Raw genomic sequence first — 17247 nt, forward strand, 5'->3', positions numbered from 1 at the left:
ATTCAATTATGTAAAAATGTGCAATAGTTAAATCTTCATCAAAAGACAAATGTAAAAAAAAAAAATTGATAATTTAAAAAATGTAGAAATTTGCTCACAATATGGGAAGGCAGGTATATGATGTAACGCATTTCATTCCTTAACATTATCCTTTAATATTTCACTGACACAGATCATTCAGTTCTCGAGTACATTACCTTCTTCAGGAGTAATTTCCCATCTGAGTCCATCACGCCAAAACAACATCTGCTGAAGGATCATATTGTGCCTTGGTTCGAGCTGTGGGGAGCTGGGCTATCACTATAATGGGGGAGCAAGGAGGGGAGGGGATGCACGCTCACCTGAACACAATCCGGCGTAACTTGAGATGCTTCTCGCTGTCAGATGAGCTGGAACTCCACCTCGAGTCAGTGGAGGAACAGTGGGCGTATTTCAAACCCTGTCACCTACCACAGATATAGGAAGTAATTGGAAATGCAATGTAAATGTTTGTTGAAGTAGTTAGACACAAAGGAAGTGAAAGATAATGCAATGCTTTACTGAGTCCAAAATATTGTTGCTTTCACAAACGCTTCATTGAGATACAGTAACTAAGTGCAAAAATGCAATACAAAGTAAATGGAGGGGTAAAAGTGATCTTTCCCTTTAACTTGTCTCTGTATTTGAGTTAATGTGTTGTCACAGTCATGCCCTTCCATATGATGTGTATACTAAATAAATGCAAGCGCATAGGGAGTATGTGTACACTTGTTGATGCTCAAAAAAATGGTGGCTGTTTATCCCTAGGGTTTTTATGGTACATTGCATTTACCTGTGTGATCACATTAGTGTAAAGGTAGATTTGCGAGATGCCTGTTTCGTCAGTATCGAGTAACGCGTTGACAATGGTACCGGTAACGATAATTTTTCATACTGTAAAAAGAAGTCATACAAAAATCTTGTGAATCAAGTTCATCATCAGAAGATTATATGAATTTACAACAAAAGCCTATTGATAACTAATTAACAGTAATAGTCCAGGCTAGAAGGCACCCAACCTTGTTTTTTGATATATACAATTTTTTTTTACGGTTTCTTGTCAATTCGAGGCTGCTGATTCCAAATCCGATTGATGCCACTCGCATAACCTTGAGCATTTTCGGCAAAATGCAGAAATCCAAAATGGCCGCCAGATATGCTAATCCGGCCGTGATAAACACAAAAATGTGCAATATATGACCAATCATTCCACCAAACTTTGTACATTTCTGTTCCCAGAGTTACTCAATCTGCATTTGCAAGAGAATTTTCATTTCATAGGCATATAGGTTCATTTAGTATTTAAAGCTCATCTTTTATTCAAAATGGCCGCCATTCCTATGCTTATGTACTATATGAATTGCAAAACATATGCATGGACACAGAGACTAATATCAAATAATGTTGAAAATGGAGGGAAAGCTAGAAAGCAAAGCTTCTAATATGCATTCCCCTAAAACCCTTAACAAAGTACAGAAAAATCCTGTACAGTATGTGCAGAGATACATGCTGGCAGACAAAAACACATCGGACATTAATGACAGCTAAAAACCCTTTACATTGTATTTTTTTTTTCCAGCAAGGAGTGTGGGGGGGGGGGGGGGAGGGAGGAGTCCTGAGGCGAGTTTGAAATGGATCATAACCTCCATCACTTTGATATGATTTAATTTAGAAGTACCGCCTTGATATTATCGAGCAAACTTGCAAAACTGTCCAAACGCAATACCGTACAAACTATTCATTAAACATCAATCAAGGAGCAATGTGAGATATCTCTTTCAGTTCTCTCACAGTTCCCAGGTGTTGATAATATACACTTTGACATCATGATTTAATTCAGTCTTGTCTTAAAACTAAAACTGTCATTTTTATTGTCCTTTAAGAACCCTTTAATTGGATGTTTGGCAGCAGGCGACATCAGCCACAAATTTGCAGAATTCTCAGGCTACAGATGCATATTAGTCCTGCAATTGCTTTAATTGCAACCACAGCTTATGATGACTAGCACTTCCTCAGGGGTCAGAGGGCGATTATTTACAGAATGAAGACATGAAGACTTGCTTGATCACCACCCGTTGATGCCCTATATGGCTTTGTTGCCAGGCCAGAGACAGTGTTGTAGGTAACTTGGGTGGTATCAGAGATGACATCAGACCAGCATCTGCACCAACATGTTTTGGGGTCAAAGCTTTCAAGTTATACAGGAGGGAAATCTGGGCTTGTGGGATTTCAGACGCATTGATGGCAGGTTGTTCAAGGGGGCATTTCATGAAGCGTTTTGTCAGATCTTTTCTTATTGACAAACTGTTATAAGCTACTAAAATCCTTGCATCTGATTGGCTGAGAGCAAATTTGTCAGACAAAACACTTCATGAAATGCCCCCATGCTATCGTGTTGGGAAGGTCAGGGTATGCGTTGATGGCACTGGTGACACTTGCCATCCTTTCCTTCCAGCATGAGGGAGAGCGATCGAGTGCCACTAGTGCCAGTAAAGGAGGGTGGACTTCCTTAGCATATGCTTGGAAGACTTGCCACAGAGGGCTACCTTGAACATAGCGTTGGCAAGATGGTTACTAAGATGGAAGGCATGGGTCTGATGATAATCTTATAAAGGTTGGGGCAAAGTCTCCAGAAGGTGTAGTACTCCTCTATTGTCGTGAGATGGGTCAGTACTCGGCTCATGTCATCCAAGGACTTTCTATGAGACGTAAAGGCAAGATCATGTGCAAACATTCACTCCGAAAAAAAAAAAAAAAAAACTGGTGGTAAAATTCATCTACCATATAAAATTCATCTGGGTTAACATGAAAAACTTTTGGCCACTGTTTTCATTTCAGAGATTTGAAGACAGGAAGTGAGGTGGTCCCTTTTTTCCAATTTCCCCTGCCTCATGTTCTTTCTCGGATGAGGGGACTGAAAAGTTTGTATAATATCGCTTTTAGAAGAACAGGACAGTTAATTGGGAATTTCATTTGTGTCATCATCTAGGATTCAGCCTTTTAATTCAGTAAATCAGAGTGAATATTATGATGTTGAACATCTCAAGGCAGTAAGTATCAAATGTTCATATCTAATAATTCCCTGATAAACGGTCTTGATGTTAGCGTCACTTCAAGTTTTGGTGGATTTTTCCAAATTCCTAGGGGAAAATTCAAATTGAGGTAGTAAATTTGGATGTCTGCATCAAAAAATAAAACAGCTTTTGTTCGGAACAACCTTCTGATTTATAAGCAGCACACAAATGGATAAACAGTGTACCTGAGTGACAGAAAAAAGAAGAAGAAAATTTGTTTATTTCCATGTACACTTTGCCGTTCATAATGGTGTAGGGGTATATGAGTGGCATCCATTTTGAAGTTTTGTAATAAGAAGAATAAAATAAGCCTAAAAACAATAAATTTTCTGTTTGTTTGTTTGTTTGCTTGTTTTGCTAGTGGCACTCATCAAATTTGCATTGCACATGCAAAACTTGATAAAAGTGTAGGTATGTGACTAAAAAATCGTGTTCTATTTCGATGCATATTTTTTGCCATTCATATAGCACATGAGTATAGGAGTGGTGGCCATTTTGAATTGAAAATAAGCTCAAAATACTACATGTACCTCTTCAAAAGAAAAACTTCTTGCGTAGAATTACTCAAGGAATAAAAAATTTTTTAAAAAATGTATGGAATAATTGGTCATAAGATTGACATAACTGGGATTATCATGGCCAAATTAGCATATCTGGCAGCCATTTTGGATTTTTTGCATTTTGCCGAAAATGCTCAAGGTTACGCGAGTGGCATCAATCGGATTTGGAATCAGCACCCTCGAATTGACAAGAAACCATCAAAGAACATTGTATATATCAAAAAACAAGGTTAGTAGCACTTTCTATGGAGCCTAGCCTGGACTATAAGAGCAGCGACAGCAACTTTATAACAAGCAGCTGTATTAAACTTTGAAGGGACCATTGCACGTATGTACACAACCCCGTTGTGCACCTGTTTTGTCAGTATTGAATACTAATAACTAGCATGCTCAAAGCAATATTCCCTATTTATACAAATCATACCAAAATGTTGTGTATCAAACTACTTTCTTGTGTCCACTTTAAAGCATGTGTGATCAATGTATTCTGTATAGGTAGTTGTGCAAGACACCCTTTTAATGTTAGAAATATGTTGCCATGGCAGCATCTTATATATATAAATCCTAGAAAATTTTGTGTTCACAAGCAGGGATATGATCGCTGTATCGTAGTCAAGCAAGACATTTCCGTAAGTCGGAAGAAGTATGTTGCTATGACATCAGCATTTCATATCCAGATCATCATCAAAAGCTAAACCACTCGAACTACTCAGTACTTGTCCAGTTCCATGTGATGCAAATGTAATTTCGGATAAATGTTAAGGTAAATGCATTCATGCAAACACATTTTCAATAGTTTAAGCAGAAATTGCGTTGCCATTGGATGATGTGATGATTCAAGTGTACCAGAGCCCCGAGACAGGCACAAGGCTTGTGGATCACATGCATCACCTATCCTCTCATCTTCACGCTATAAGTGTTTTTATACCCTTCCCCTTAAATTATAGCATTAATTTATATTCCATGTAATTACCCTTGTCTGTACTGCCACTTCAGTTCTGAATGTGTTCATCAGTGTGAAGTACACGTAGGCCCTATATTGTGGGATTTTTTTTTTCGTTTTTTTTTTTTTTTTGGGGGGGGGGGGGGGGCAGATGTCGCATATATAGAAAGTCTTTGGGCATCCAGTTTCTGTATGCATGTACACTGGGTTGCAATACCTAGCACTGATGGTTTTTCCTTCATTCTTGCCTAAAGCTTGTCATTGAGAATATTGATTCTTCGTACCATCAAAACGTTTTCACGAATCTTTCTTGTTAAAGAATATAATCACATTAAAAAAAAAATGTCGCCATGGTGACTGGTGTGCCTCCGCTATATCGCATTATTCCCCAAATGAGTTCTCAGTACATCTTGCCAATGTGAGACGATTATTTCTCCAGTTTTGAAGCGGTCCCACTAGATTTGGCGCAGAAAAGTTGTGTGAGACAGAATTTTTCAGAATTAGCGCACAGTGGGTAACCATGGTAACAGCTCATCATGTCAACAAAGCATTTGTAGATCAAACTACAATTTTCAAGCGATTCAAGCGAAATTTTTACACACATGGGTAGAACTCAATGATGATAATAATAACAACAATATTAATTAGTAGTAATGATAATAATTGCTGTTGTTATTGTAACTATCATACTGCATTATTTATCCAGGGTAGCCTCTTCAGTGTTGCCACTGCTTTACAAGAGGGCCCTGCCATTATTAAAACCGCACGGTAGCCAGATACCCATTTACAATCCTGCCAGTCGAGATGGACAGGGTGGGTAAAAAATCTTGTCCAAGGACCTAACCACTTGGAGGAATCGAACTTGGGTCCTTCGACTTGAAGTCGCAAATCTTATCCTCTATAAATATGCAGTTTTATGATGATACCCAAGTCACTTTCGAGGTAATATCAATGGCGGAAGAAGTGAAATTTAGCACTTTCACCTGACCTTTGACCTTTTGACAGCATGCGCGCGTGTGTGTATGACTGTGTGCGATTACGATATGGCTTTTACGAATACTAGTACTCAAAGGCGTAGTGATTTTTAGAATAATGTCAAGGTCAAATTATACAGATATGACTTTTGATACTATTTGTAGCTCAAAATGGAAAAAAGGGGAAAATAATGTGCAATTATCAGCTATAACTCATCATTAATGTTAAAATGACACAACATTCAAAGTCAGTGCAAACACCCTATAATTATTGGAAATTTGAACAATTAGAGTAACTGCGTCAGTAAGCGGCCGTGCAGCCGTTCGCGGCAGGTACAACATACACGGTAATATACAGCTAAACACAGCATAGCACTGTTACATGCACACTACACATATACTAACACACTAGGAATCAACAAAAACCAACCGATAAAATGGGCACGATCTCTGACGAAAGTGAAATTTTCTCACCTAAATGACAACATATCGCATCCAAAATGAAATTTTCGGTACTTCTTAACATAACAGTTAAGAAACAACGGTCCAAGAAACTGGATTTTTTTTTCGTTTTCTCGATGTTCATGGATTTTGAAAACATATCCTCACGTAAAATAGAATTTTCGCGAGCCGATGTGGGCCGCCATTTTTTTCAGAAAGTGGATGTTACCATCGAAAAAAATGAGAAAAACACGAGAAAGACATTAACAACACCGCCAGAAGTGCGATCTTGTTTGCGGCCAATGCATGTGCGCACGCTATTTTCACGTGCTTTCGCAATGGGAATTGGCGCTTACGCAATGTTCGCGAGACACGTGAAGGCGTTCAGCTAAAGATCGCGGTGCACGCGCGTATTGCATAGGGATTGTACATCGTGCCGCAAGCAGAAACACTACGTCGCATATCGCCCTTATCGGCGAAAATTGTGCCGGGTTTTGCCCTGGTAAATCATGAAAACTGCGTTGATCAGTGGTAAATTTCTTTCATGAAAACAATTGCGTTAATGAATAATCTTGTCTATGATATATGAAATGGTTGAAAATAATTTGCCTGATTTGTTTACAAGTTGGAAAAACTCTTAACAATGCTTAATGTGCTTAATGTGCAATTATCAGCTATAACTCATCATTAATGTTAAAATGACACAACATTCAAAGTCAGTGCAAACACCCTATAATTATTGGAAATTTGAACAATTAGAGTAACTGCGTCAGTAAGCGGCCGTGCAGCCGTTCGCGGCAGGTACAACATACACGGTAATATACAGCTAAACACAGCATAGCACTGTTACATGCACACTACATATATACTAACACACTAGGAATCAACAAAAACCAACCGATAAAATGGGCACGATCTCTGACGAAAGTGAAATTTTCTCACCTAAATGACAACATATCGCATCCAAAATGAAATTTTCGGTACTTCTTAACATAACAGTTAAGAAACAACGGTCCAAGAAACTGGATTTTTTTTCGTTTTCTCGATGTTCATGGATTTTGAAAACATATCCTCACGTAAAATAGAATTTTCGCGAGCCGATGTGGGCCGCCATTTTTTTCAGAAAGTGGATGTTACCATCGAAAAAAATGAGAAAAACACGAGAAAGACATTAACAACACCGCCAGAAGTGCGATCTTGTTTGCGGCCAATGCATGTGCGCACGCTATTTTCACGTGCTTTCGCAATGGGAATTGGCGCTTACGCAATGTTCGCGAGACACGTGAAGGCGTTCAGCTAAAGATCGCGGTGCACGCGCGTATTGCATAGGGATTGTACATCGTGCCGCAAGCAGAAACACTACGTCGCATATCGCCCTTATCGGCGAAAATTGTGCCGGGTTTTGCCCTGGTAAATCATGAAAACTGCGTTGATCAGTGGTAAATTTCTTTCATGAAAACAATTGCGTTAATGAATAATCTTGTCTATGATATATGAAATGGTTGAAAATAATTTGCCTGATTTGTTTACAAGTTGGAAAAACTCTTAACAATGCTTAAACTGCCGCAAACGGGATATTTTACTCTATTGATTTTATGTTTTTTAGCTGTATTTTCAAGGTCATTTTCATGTTAGACAAATCAATTAATCCCAGATCCTCTAAATTCTTGTTACAGACTACAAGTACTGTAAATATAATTATGATCAGGCATTCTGTCTCAGAGAAATATCAATTTTGAAATATGACTAAATCTTGTGTGTTGGGAATATGCTAATATTATGGAATTTACAGCTATTTTCAGAACAATGTCAAGGTCAAAAGATCTGGAGATGACCTGAAATATTATTTGTACCTTATTATTGAATAAAAATGGAACATGGTTAGCATTTTTCAGCTTAAAGTCACCAAGAGTACTGAAATGGCACACAACTAAAAGTCAATGTAAACACACTTTAACACCACTATGGCTATGTACAGAAAATTGACTGATTTATTGTTTTTTGTGGGTTTCAACTGCTTCATGTAGAAATCTTGGAGTATTATTTGTTTCTACAATGTCCATGTTTGTTCAGATCTCTGCTGTCTGTAAATCCGTGACATATCAGCAATACGCAATTTGGGCATTATTCGCAAGTATTTAACTCGTTCAGGCTCTTATATCATCCCGACTTGACTTTGGTAATGCACTCCTATTTCAACTACCACAATCTCAACTTTCACGGTTACAAAAATTGCAAAATTCAGCAGCCCGCATTGTTACCCTTACCAGGAGAAATACTCACATTACCCGTTTTGTCCTCATTGCATTGGTTACCTGTTGAATCTCGCATTGTATTTAAACTACAGTTGAACCTCTATTATCCGGCCTCCCTTTATCCGGATCTCTCTATTATCCGGACGCAATCTCGCCGTGATTTTTTTTATCTTTTTTTAATAATTACGGGAGGAAACACACATGAATTACATATACTTGATACATTTCTTAATAATTATTTAGGTAAATCATCCCAAGAATTTATAAAAGAAAATGATTTCCGCTTGCAAACACGAACCTCTATTTTGGGGTCTGTTACTGAGTGTAACAATGAAAAGGTCGCAGTATACACATTACTACATGTGGTACTACAATGGGCTACATCAGTACATGTGTATGTGTATGTACCATAGAGCTCTATTATACGGTATGTACATGTATAAAGCATTGAGTCTCCTGTATCCAGCCAAATCCCTTATCCGGATGAGCCCCGGTCCCGACTTGTCCGGATACGAGAGGTTCAACTGTATTACTATTTGTTTTTCATTGCATACATGGATCTGCCCCAGAGTACAATGTTAATTTACCGACAGCTGCATCTGCATCACTTCGGTGATCCCTCGCATTTATCCCCAAGTTGAATTATCCTTCGGGTTTATGCCAGGTTTAAGTGTGTGCGTGTGTGTCACACACAAACACACTGCTATAGCTTCTGACCACCCGAGCATTGAGAATTATAAAGGGTTTCTGGGACGAACACTGTACTAGGGCTTTCTATAGCTCAGTCGGTAGAGCACCAGTCTAGCAATCCGGAGGTCTCGGGTTCGACTCCCGATGGAATCCCATTTCCTTTGCTCACTTTTCCACTAATAATGTATAAAAAAAAAAAGACAATTATGGAAGGTATGTGGATTGTCAGGCTGAATGACCACTTTAAATGTTCAGCTAATACATGATCACTACAGAATAATGTACCCGTTTCAATGCATACTTGAAGGAAATAATACGTGTCATGACGTTGCAAGAAACAAAACACGGAAACAAACATAATATATTGCATTGCATTTGTGTGCGGTGTGTGTGTGTGTGTGTGTGTGTGTGTGTGTGTATGTGTTTGTGTCATGTACACTAATTTTGCATGCAGCCACTGAAACAAAGTTAGATTACAAGTGGCAGTATAGTGAGGTGCCTGCACCTCGCCAGGGGCCAGAATACCGTCACCACGGGTAACAATGGCTTTAAGCGCACAGAACAAAAATGTACGCATGGGACTGTGCGCCCTACGCTTGGAACCCTTCCAGACCAGCACTACCAAGCAAGATGAGGCGAAAACAGGTAAGTTTACTATGAAAATCTGAAATTTTCGTAAGAAATGCACGCCTAAAATGTAACATCCATACCTTATGTGGAGTCTCAATTAATAGCAAGCAAGAGCGTCAATATCGTGAATTTTTACCGCAGTCAGGTATCTGTATAGTCCGATCGCCCGTAAATTTCTGTATTCTCATGACGTCATGCATTTGTCGCCAGCTACGACGACTAACAAGTTAGCTCCTAGGGTAGATTTTCGCCCTTCGTACGGACGCTAAACAATCGGTTAGTTTTTTACAATGGTGATGAGGACAGATGTTTTGTTGACAATGCTTTAGTGATGGTTGTAAAGACGATGCTTATGATGGTGATGATAAGTCGAAAAAGTAACTACCGAAAGAGAGGTTGTAAACAGAGATTGAATGTTGTACCTTTGTAATTTAAATGTAAAGATGAAAGACATGACGACAGCATTGAAAAGGCTGAATGTTTGAGAAGAGAATGCTGAAAGATAACATATGAAATTTACGTGTCTATTATTTATCGTGATACAATTTTGAGAAAAAAAAAAAGATGACGAAATGATGGTATCATTGCAGGGTTAGAAAAGAAAAAAGATGACGAAATGATGGTATCATTGCAGGGTTAGAAAAGTTGATTATCTTGATACTTACATGATAAAGGAAAATGAAAGAAATGACATTTAGAGTATGTTGTAAGTTTGCGTGATTGGTAAGATAATTATTCCCTTTATTTCTTTTTTCATTCATATATTTCTTTAATGAATCGTTGTATGCATGTATTGACATCAGTATTGATTTCCTTTCTTGTTTTGTTTTATACAGCTTTTTCCTCGGAAGGCTGCTCGCCGGCGGTCCTTCCCATTAGACAAGCTAAAACAGGCTTTGCAGTTAGTAAAGGATGGCTGCTCTAAGAGAGAAGCTGCACTAAGATGTGGAGTACCTCGCACCACCCTTAGTGACCGTGTGAATGGCAACACAAAAAACAACTGCGAGGATCTGGGGAGAGGCACCTTGTTGACAAAGGAGGAAGAGAAGGCACTGGTGGATCTTCTTCGGTATCTGGCTTCTGTTGGCTATGGGCTTTCAAGGACGCATGTATGTTGATTATCATGTTCCTTTTATTATAGAAAATGAATATTTGTATGTCAAAATATTGACGTTCCTAATTTTACCTAAAGAAAAATATTTTATTGCATTGCCATATTATACTTGAAAAGAATCATATGTATTCAATTGTCTTTTTCTCATGTATTTCCTACTTCATCTCGTCACAGGTGCTACATCTCACCACTGACATGGTGGACCATTTGAACAGACATCCAGCTCAACTGAAAGGGAGACTGCTTTCGAGGCACTGGTTGCGTCGATTCATGCGGTGATGGCCTTGTATCCGGTTATCAACACCAAGCAAGCTCTCCATGAAAAGGGCAAGGGCGACAAGCAAAGACGTTTTCCTGCGGTATTTTGACGAGTTGAAGAGAGTTCTCACCAAATACCATCTTCTTGACAAACCAAGTCTTGTATGAGACCAACTTCAACACGGAACATACACCACCATCCGTTGTTGCCAGTTCCAATCAGAAGACACACTCGATCACGTCTCAAAGAATTGGAACAACAACTCTGCTGGCCTGCAGAAATGCTGCAGGACAAGCGATGCCGCCGTATTACGTTTTCAAAGGAAAACGTGGCATGGAGAAATTGCTAGATGGGACATTGCCTGGATCAAATATGTCAATGACGAGCTCCGGATGGAGTAACACAGAGGTGTTCAAGACATTCATCAAGGACCACTTCCTAAAGTTGCTTCCACATCAGAAAGAGAATAAGCACATCCTACTCTTGTATGATGGACATACCTCTCACATTTCAATACCTGTGACTGAGTTTGCACGTCAACATCACATCACTCTATTCGTACTGCCTGCCCATACTTCCAATGTGCTACAGCCACTGGACAACGCGTGCTTCTTATCAATGAAGAGAGCACACTTCACGGAATGTGGGAAGTTTATGCAACAACATCCCAGGCAACACATAACGAGGTTTGATGTCGGAAGGTTATCCTCCATCGCATACCTCCGGGGCATGAAGGTGGAGAATCTCAAGTCTGCGTTCCGCAAGGCGGGAATTCTCCCCTTCAATCCGGACGCAGTTGAAATCGAACAGGCAACAAGACCAAGTATCATGGTCACACCGAGACCAACAGACCACAGTAAGGTACTCAACGACCATGGTGTTGACAGACGAGTAGGAGTCATGGGTGATGCCGGCCCAAACCAGGAAGTGTCTGCGGAGGAGTTCCTCAAATCAAGAACTCCGAGTCCTCCACATGAGCCTAACAAGAAGGGGGGGGGGGGAATAGTGATGGCTTCAACGCATCCGGAAAATGCGTGACAATAGAGGATGCGGCCTACTTGCTCCTTTGTGACAAGAAATCAAGAAAGGCTGATGCAAAGAAGACATCCACAAAGGCCAAAAGAAAATCGAAGCTGCAACAAGATCCACCAGATGGGCCGACAAAGAGCACTGAAAATACCAACAAGTCGCAGCCAGGTCCATCGGGTGCATGTCAGCCACAGTTACATTGAAGGCTGTTCAGCGACGATGAGGACACGGACGGTGGTGACGAGGAGCCATGCTGCGTCTGTAAACAGAACACTCCTCAAAATCGTGCTAAATCTCGAGGAATCGAGATTTTCTCTTGGGTTGCATGCGATTACAACCACTGTACACACTGGGTGCATCAAAAATATTGCACACCTTTGCACAATTTTGTCGAAGACGATATCTTCGAATGCCCTTGCCACTGAAATGAGAAAAAAAAATGAAGAAAAATTTTGGTAACGGAGATCTTATAGTGTTTACCTTGCTTTATTTTTGATTGGTTTTCACGTTAAATATTTCTTGATGAGGTTGCATTCGTTATGTCTACAGTATGCCTACGAAATTGCATTAAGCATGATTGTTTTCTGTGTGTTTGTGTGTATATGATTATGTATGTTTGTGTGTGTGTGCATCTGTGTGCCTGTTTCTTGCAGTGACTGCACAGTCGTGTCATGAATTTATGAATATTGAAAATGAACCACACAAAATACAAAACACACTTATCGACTCATCATCATCGGAACATGAAGACACAGCATTACTTCGAAACGTGCAAGTTCAGTAGAATATCCTTTTTAATTTAAACGAAAGGTTATATAGTAAGTTTCCAAAAGAGAAACTGAATAATTTGATGCTGATTACGAATTTATGGAAAGAAACATATAACACAACCATACAGCAACATACGCACAGTAGAAGAAAGACAGGAGGAGCAAATCATTTCTTATCAGAACATTGAACAATTCAAAGTATTAAAATCTTTAAAATTGTCACTTTAAATAAATTTCTAGAACTGGAAATATTATCAAATTATGAACAGAATAAAGAAGAAAAAACCTGCTGTTTATTGAATTTTAAAACAACAACAATAATAACAATTTAAAACAATGGGGGCAAGGGTGACGAGGTGCGGGCCCCCCTTGAATGCGCACAACTCGATGACATCGATCGTGTTTGAGGATGATAGCTGTGATTTTCCGGCATCGATCAGTGAACTCGCGGTTCTATTGGAATCTTCAGCATTTTTCCTGTATGTGAGTGGGATTTCATAAGATTTCTGTGACTAAATGTGATTCAAATATGCATAAACATTAACTATGACGAGGTGCGGGTCACCGAAGAATACATTCTTTGGAATAAACTGTTAAATATCGAATGAGAAAGTATCACTTACTATAATGACACTAAACACAGACCTTGACATGAAAACTAAATGTCCTAATCTGAACTCCTTGCCCAGATTTTGGCTCTCAAAAGATGATTCGCAAAGAGACACAACTGGCCATTGCTGGCCTGCTGGCCTGCCAGCTTGCGGGCGGGAGGGACAGCTACGTACGGTACCCTGGCCCAGCCAGCCAGGCAGCGGCGCAAACCTGTGCGCTGCATGCGCTGGTCAATGGATAGGCGGATGTCCACGTGTGTCATCAGGCTACTAGTACACAATTTCTCCAGCTGCAGCAGCCACCAGCTGGAACTGTGCGTGCGTCATACACAAGGGGAGAATGACGTCATTGCCAATGTCAAAGATCATGACGAGCACTGTACGTTAAAGTGGGCAGAGCTAGACAGCGCGTCCTCGAAACCGAATACACTCGATGGAAGATTGCATAATCATGTTTCACCACCGCGCGCTCATTACCTCATTGTACACTTACCTGGCAAATCAGGCAAAACTGACGTGCTCACACTCGCGCTGTGTACCACTTTTTTTACGTGCTTTCGGCCAAAAATGGTCTAATCTAGCCTCAACTTTCGAAGCTCATATCTCTGGATTTAAACATCCGTAAGTTATGAGATTTGGAATATTTTGTTTTCATGTACAACTTGATCTTATCAGATATGTAGAAAAAAGTCTCAACACGAAAATAAAAATCGCCTTCAGACACCCTACTTTTGTCTCTGCCAACTGGTGCAGAATGGGGGGGGGGGGGATGCTAGGCTTATTTTTTAAATTTTTTTTTAGACTTTGATAAAAATGCTTTTGTTTACAGCATAACCATCACCCCTTGGTCAAAAAGCCCTCTACCAGCGGGTGAAAAAAAGCTTGCCAATAAACCTAATTCAGTGATAAAAACTTGCTTAGGCAAAAACGCCCCAACCCCGAAAAAGAAATCTCTCAAGTGCCCCCCCCCCTCCCATCTTACTGTCAGAGTTACACATGTTGGAATCGATTGGCAATGAATAAATATCAATCAAGTAATAGTAATAGCCCCCTTAGTCCATGGGCCAAGACCCGAAAAATAGGTTATTGGTACCACCTGAGGTGGCAAAACCTTTTTGGTGTCATTTTGTTTGTCGGGCATTGATATGCTTATCAAGCTATGATAGCATTTCCAAATGAGTAGCTTAGTCATATAAATAAATGAATTTTTAACCAATTTGGTCTCGTTTTTATATCCCTATACTTCTGAATCGAAACTAACCGCTATACAAAGAAGAGCACTCACTGTCTTCTGTATGTCCACAGGTGTTCTGTTGTAAACGCGGTGCGCTTAGTCTTTATTCAAGGCAGCGAAGGGAATATCCAAAGGGTTATGATGTCCACAGCTGTCACCCGGTGCGCTTAGTCTTTATCTAGAACAATGTACCGTTATCATATCTGAAGTTCCTAATAAAAGGGATTATCTTTACTGTTTTTATACTACCCTCTCAACAAAAACATCAGTTTTAAGCAAAAATCACTCTGTTCATTTGCAATATTATTTATTATAATGTATTGTAGTGTACCGGCCGTACATTGTTTTTGCATTATCTTTCATTGTTGGATGGAAATAAAGCGACATTGGCATGGTATTAGCATTTTCACCATAGCGTTTTCACCGGAAAATGATAAATAATTGAAAAATACGGTAAAATTCACGAGGAATTCCTTTTATGTTGTTGTTGTTTTTATATAAAGGGATATACACTAGCTGTATTACAAGCTTTGGATATTCCCTTCGCCGTCTTGAATAAAGACTAAGCACTGTGGACATCATAACCTTTGGATATTCCCTTCGCTGCCTTGAGTAAAGACTAATCCCACCGCGTTTACAACAGAACACCTGTGAACATACAGAAGACAGTGCTCTTTGTTGTTGTTATTTGAATTTATTTGGCGTTTGTCATTCCTCGAGGAATATTTACGCCAAATCTATATTCATAAAATTTCTTTAAATTTCCAAATTTTACCCAATATTATTTTCATTTTATTGCAAATAATTCAAAATTAATATAACATATCAAATCAAATAAATCTCCCTCACTGGCCTCGGTTCGAGTTGCCCAATCGACATTGTATAGCGGTTAGTCTCGATTGTATAGTTTGTATAGACCGATTCGGGTTCGTTGAGGGCAGCAGACAATTTGTGGCACTGGGCGCAGCCATGAGCTCATTTTGCGGTGTCTTAGCCGACCCCCCCTCCTCTCCCCCACCCCCCGGGCAACATGTTTATCACGCACTTGTAACAAAGGTTCGCGCATTTAGCAAGCATTCGCGCACTCAGTACGAGACGCCCATTGGCTAAAACAACCTTAATGCATCAGTTTTTCATTCCGTGCGCGGAAGGCGGTGGGGGAGAGGGGGTCGGCTGAGACACCGCAGTAATGGCGCTGCCCATGCCAAAAATACACATAGCGCGTCACAGAATCGGTCTATAGCGGTTCTTTGTATAGCGGTTAGTCTCGATTCAGAAGTATAGGGATATAACAACGAGACCAAATTGGTTAAAATTTCATTTATTATGACTAAGCTACTCATTTGGAAATGCTATCATAGCTTGATAAGCATATCAATGCCCGACAAACAAAATGACACCAAAAAGGTTTTGACACCAAAAAGGTTTTGCCACCTCAGGTGGTACCAATATCTGGCCTGGCCCATGGACTACCTCCCCCATGATGCAGTACATGTCTGGCATAATCTTTCAGCTAAACCTGCTGCTTCTTTTGTTGTTAAAAGGCATTAATATTCTGAAAAGGAAATGAGTATGAGAAGACGGTCTGAAAACCAGACTAGCATGAACATGGCACACACTTCCAGTGACCAACCAGGGGTCGCACTTAACTTTTTTTTTAACTAGCCAGGCGGACTACTTAGAATCAATTTTAACACTGAAGCAATATTTTGGCTAGCCAGATGGACTAGTAACTTCAGAATGTTATGATTTTTAGCTAGTCCGACGTGATTTTGGGTGGCCAATGGCCGGCGGACCATCGCCAATTTCGAACCCTGCCAACACTGTTTGTGGTGGGAAAAAAAAAAATGCCCTTCCACTCGTTTCCATAGAAATGTAGATCTACGGAACTCACTCTAAACAGGGGGACTCTAAACAGGGGTCTCTCTTACCACCCACTGGCATTGATGTTTGTATAAAAAATGGCTAGATCCTCTAGTTTTCATCCTCCACGCTCCAGACTGAGGTCCTCCTAGCCTGACCAGACGCTGTGCGAATACAGCGTCTGACCAGCGAGCGGGCACCTTGAAAGTGGGGAACCACAACAGAACTACAAAACTTTTGAAAACTTATACGTTCTTTATAAACAATGTACACGTTACCAAACGTTACTCACCTTAAGTGCATGCTTGTATTACAGAAGGTTCGTAAGTCCATTGAGAGCCCTCGTGGTAAGTCCGTGGAACAAAAAAATGACACTTTCTGGCGGATTCCCTGACACCGTCAGGGTTCATCGTTGCAGAATTCAAAAAAATGGCGCCTTAGGCTGATCTCTGTGGAGATATCTTTTGCGTGCGTGCGATGCGCTGCTTGGTGTTGGTGTAGCAGCACGGTCGACAGTGCGACCTTTTGAAAGGGCATTCAGATCATGTTACCTACCTCCCGATATATTCGGAATGGCCTGGCATGAAAGACGATGTACCATTCGCTAACCGTTCACATATGCTGCATATAACCATCATTTAAGGGAAGTTTTTAAATTCCAATTTCAATATTGATAGCATAGATATGAAGTCTCATTATTATTTTGTTTGTCAGATGAGTTTGAGGTGACAAAAAATGATCTAAAGTATTAAAATTCAAAGCGATCGAACTCTCTTCGTGTT

General features: G+C 40.0%; 1 pseudogene; it reads left to right on the forward strand.

The window, feature by feature from the left end:
• Positions 1 to 9522: 9522 nt before the first annotated feature.
• On the forward strand, positions 9523 to 13610 carry LOC140233281 (uncharacterized; annotated as a pseudogene).
• The last annotated feature ends 3637 nt before the right edge of the window (positions 13611 to 17247 follow it).

This window comes from Diadema setosum, chromosome 9, assembly GCF_964275005.1.
Source record: "Diadema setosum chromosome 9, eeDiaSeto1, whole genome shotgun sequence".
In the NCBI taxonomy this organism is placed as follows: domain Eukaryota; kingdom Metazoa; phylum Echinodermata; class Echinoidea; order Diadematoida; family Diadematidae; genus Diadema; species Diadema setosum.